This window comes from Cryptomeria japonica, unplaced genomic scaffold (genome assembly GCF_030272615.1).
Source record: "Cryptomeria japonica unplaced genomic scaffold, Sugi_1.0 HiC_scaffold_211, whole genome shotgun sequence".
NCBI lineage: Eukaryota > Viridiplantae > Streptophyta > Pinopsida > Cupressales > Cupressaceae > Cryptomeria > Cryptomeria japonica.
In genome coordinates, this window is record NW_026729033.1 from 147,920 (window position 1) to 152,500 (window position 4,581).

At 63.0% G+C, this 4,581-nt stretch overlaps 1 non-coding gene across 1 annotated transcript; it reads left to right on the plus strand.

Moving 5' to 3' along the window:
- The first annotated feature begins 1,135 nt into the window (after positions 1-1,135).
- On the plus strand, positions 1,136-1,254 carry LOC131868627 (5S ribosomal RNA). Its single transcript, XR_009367074.1, has one exon. It is a non-coding gene; the product is annotated as a 5S ribosomal RNA (ribosomal RNA).
- Positions 1,255-4,581: the final 3,327 nt, after the last annotated feature.

A 4,581-nucleotide genomic window follows, 5' to 3' on the forward strand; every position in this document is an offset into this window, starting at 1 on the left:
GTGCACCAACCCTAGCCAGGGTAGGTCACGGGGTGGTTGTCGGGGTGGGCGTCAAGGAGCCAAGGTGGGTGGCAAGTAGCCAAGTTGCGTGCCAAGGTGGGTGTCGGGGTGGGTGCCAAGGATCCAAGGTGGGTGCCAAGGAACCAAGGTGGGTGTCTGGGTGGGTGCCGAGGTGGGAGCCAGGGTGGGTCCCAAGGTGAGTGCAAAGGTGGGTGCCAGGGTCAAGGTGAGTGCCAATGTGGGTTCCAAGGTGCCAGGGTCAGGGTGAGTGCCAATGTGGGTTCAAAGGTGCTAAGTTGGGTGCGAGGTTGGGTGCGAGGGTGGGTGGGTGCCAAGGTGTGCTAGGTGGAAGCCCGGGTGGGTCGGCATCCCATGGGTGTCGAGTTGGGTGCCTGATGGGTGCTTCTTGTCAAGTTTTAGTCGTCGGGACTCATTTCGAGCCTTAGAGGTCGTTTCTTGTCCGGTTGCCCTGTCTTCGACCTGGGAACCCAATTTTGGTCCTCGGGTCCCATTTTTTTTTGTCTCGCATCCCACTTTTGGCCTGTGGCCTTTTCGGGGTCGATTCTCGTTTTGGGCATCAGAGCATGTTTCTTCTCCTAAAACCCAATATTTGTTTATTAAGTCTCGGAACACATTTTTGTTCTCGTGGACCCATCATGGGTCTTGGAACGCATTTGTGGTCCTTGGGTCCCATTTTGCATCCCGAAACTTGTGTTTTGGTGCTTGATCCCTATTTTGGGTGCCCACCTTGCACCAAGTGCGCACCCGGGGCAAACCGAGCGCCTTGGTGCACCGGGGCAAGATCGAGCGTGCACCCGAGGCGCCCCGAACATGCACCAAGGTGCACTCGGCCCACATGTGAGCGCAGGTCGTTGCGCCCGAGGTGGTGTGTGGGCACCGCGTTGCAGACGGGACACTGCACGCACACGACGCCCCCTCCAGGTGCACGCACGTAGGCCGGGCCGGGTGCACACCCGACGCCCTAGCAAGGTGCGCGCACCCGGGCAGGGCTCACACTTGGCGAACGGGGCGCACTTCGCGAGGGAGGGTGTGCACCTCGACGGGGGTGGGTGGCCGGGGTGGATTCGCACGTGGGTCGCGGTTTGCTAAGTACACACTGCGACAAGCTCATAACGGGTGCGATCATACCAGCGTTAGTGCACCGGATCCCATCAGAACTCCGCAGTTAAGCGCGCTTGGGCCGGAGTAGTACTGGGATGGGTGACCTCCCGGGAAGTCCCGGTGTTGCACCCTTTTTTAGTTTTTCGCCGGGCGTCGCAATGCTATTTGAATAAACCTTTTGCCCGTTTGCGTTCTCGTCGGGGCCGGGCCGGGCCGGGGTGCGCTGCCCGCACTACCGCGCGCGCGGGGGCGACACCGAGCGCGCACCCGAGGCGCCCCGAGCACACAGGCCACGGTGCAACCCGGGCGTTGTGCGCGCACCCCGGTGCGCCCGAGGTGCTGCGCGCGCACCCAGGTGAAATCGGTGTGCACCTCGGCCAGTGCGCGCTCGGTCGAGTCGCGCACGTTGGCCAAGGTGCACGGTGATGTTTCTTACTCTAAGGTTCCGCACCAGACGCCCGGGACAGGTGAGCGAAGCTGGGCGGGGCCGGGTGCGCGGCCGGGGCAGGTGCACGCAGCTGGAGAGAGCTTTGGAGCACACTTCGGAGCGCACCAATGATGCGCTCCATTCAAAAGTTTCCTGAAAAGGCAAAAAAAGTTGAGATTATAGAATTTCCCACTTGAGAGATTGTAAAAAAAAAAAATTTAAAATGAAGGAAACGCGGGTGCCAAGGTGTGCGCAGCCCAGCCAAGGTGTGCGCACCAAGGCGCCCACCCTGGCGAAGGTGCACGCAAGGTGCGCACCCGAGGCAAACCGGACAATTAACCCAACTTTCGACTTCGCGCGCACCTTGGAGCGCACTTCGGAGCGCTCCTTGGTGCGCACCAATCTTGGGCACCTCGGAGTGCACCATGGCGCCCACCAAGGTGCGCACCCGGGGCAAACCGAGCTCCGACTTCGTGCGCACCTTGGAGCGCACGAAAGGTGCGCACCATGGCGCCCACCAAGGTGCGCAGCCCAGCCAAGGCGTGCGCATCAAGGTGCGCACCCTGGCGAAGGTGCGCACCCGGGGCAAACCGAGCTCCGACTTCGTGCGCACCTTGGAGCGCACAAAAGGTGCGCAACCCAGCCAAGGTGTGCGCACCCCGGTCAAACCGAGCTCCGAATCGTGCGCACCAGAGGTGCACGCCATCGTGCGCACCTTGGAGCACACTTCGGAGCCCTCCTTGGTGCGCGCCGATGTTGCGCACCTCGGAGCGCACCCGGGGAAAACAATGCAATTAACCCGACTTTCGACTTCGTGGGCACCTCGGAGCGCTCTCGGGTTCGCACCTCGGAGCACACCGAGGTGCGCACCTTTGATGCGCTGCCTTCACCAATTTCCAGAAAAGGCAAGAAAACATTGAGAAGGTGTGCGCACCGAGGTGCCCACCCTGGCGAAGGTGCACGCGAGGTGCGCACCCGGGGCAAACCGGGCTCCGACTTCGTGCACGCCGCACCTTGGAGCACACTTCGGAGCGCTCCTTGGTGCGCACCAGGGCGCGCAACCCAGCCGAGGTGCCCACCCCGGCGAAGGTGCACGCGAGGTGCGCACCCGGGGCAAACCGGGCTCCGACTTCGTGCACGCCATGGTGCCCACCGCGGCGAAGGTGCACGCGAGGTGCGCACCCGGGGCAAACCGGGCTCCGACTTCGTGCACGCCGCACCTTGGAGCACACTTCGGAGCGCTCCTTGGTGCGCACCATGGTGCCCACCAGGGCGCGCAACCCCGCCAAAGGTGCACGCGAGGTGCGCACCCGGGGCAAACCGGGCTCCGACTTCGTGCACGCCGCACCTTGGAGCACACTTCGGAGCGCTCCTTGGTGCGCACCATGGTGCCCACCAGGGCGCGCAACCCCGCCGAAGGTGCACGCGAGGTGCGCACCCGGGGCAAACCGGGCTCCGACTTCGTGCACGCCATGGTGCGCACCGCGGCGAAGGTGCGCACCCGGGGCAAACCGGGCTCCGACTTCGTGCACGCCGCACCTTGGAGCACACTTCGGAGCGCTCCTTGGTGCGCACCAGGGCGCGCAACCCAGCCGAGGTGCCCACCCCGGCGAAGGTGCACGCGAGGTGCGTACCCGGGGCAAACCGGGCTCCGACTTCGTGCACGCCGCACCTTGGAGCACACTTCGGAGCGCTCCTTGGTGCGCACCATGGTGCCCACCAGGCCGCGCAACCCAGCCAAGGTGTGCGCACCAAGGTGCACGCGAGGTGCGCACCCGGGGCAAACCGGGGTCCGACTTCGTGCACGCCGCACCTTGGAGCACACATCGGGGCGCTCCCGGGTTCGCACCGGCGTTGCGCACCGTGGTGGGCACCTCGGAGCACACCAAGGTGGGCAGCGAGGTGCGCACCTTTGATGCGATGCCTTCACTAATTTCCATAAAAGGCAAAAAAAAAACGAGATTTTAAAATTTCCGTTTTGAAAGATAGTGAGAAAAAGGGAATGCTGGTGCCATCTTGAGCCCGCCCTGATGCGCAGCCCAGCCAAGGTGTGCGCACCAAGGTGCCCACCCTGGCGAAGGTGCGCGCCCGGGCAATTAACCCAACTTCCAACTTCGCGCGCGCCAGGGTGGGAGCGCACCCAACAACCGGGCCTGGGAAGAGCCAATGCGAGAAACCCCACCAAACGCTCTGACAAAAAAAGAGGGGGCGCTCCAGTAACCCCGCTTCGGAGCGCACCCTGGGCAAACCCAGCCAAGGTGCCCACCCCGGCCAAGGTGCAGGCGAGGTGCGCACCCGGGGCAAACCGGGCTCCGACAACGTGCACGCCGCACCTTGGAGCACACTTCGTAGCGCTCCCGGGTGCGCACCTCAGAGCACACCAAGGTGGGCAGCGAGGTGCGCACCTTTGATGCGCTGCCTTCACTAATTTCCAGAAAAGGCAAAAAAAAAGGAGATTTTAAAATTTCCGTTTTGAAAGATAGTGAAAAAAACGGAACGCGCGTGCCATCTTGAGCCCGCCCTGGTGCGCAGCCCAGGTAAGGTGCCCACCCTGGCAAAGGTGCGCACCCGGGCAATTAACCCTACTTCCGACTTCGTGCGCGCCAGGGTGGCAACCGGGCCTCGGAAGAGCCAATGCGAGAAACCCCACCAAACGCTCCGACAAAAAAAGAGGCGGCGCTCCAATAACCCCGCTTCGGAGCGCAGCCGGGGCAAACCCAGCCAAGGTGCCCACCCCGACGAAGGTGCACGCGAGGTGCGCACCCGGGGCAAACCGGGCTCCGACAACGTGCACGCAGCACCTTGGAGCACACTTCGAAGCACTCCCGGGTGCCCACCGGCGTTGCGCACCGTGGTGGGCAGCGAGGTGCGCACCTTTGATGCGCTGCCTTCACTAATTTCCAGAAAAAGGCAAAAAAAAATGAGATTTTAAAATTTCCGTTTTGAAAGATAGTGAAAAAAAAGGAACGCGGGTGCCATCTTGAGCCCGCCCTGGTGCGCAGCCCAGGCAAGGCATGCGCACCAAGGTGCCC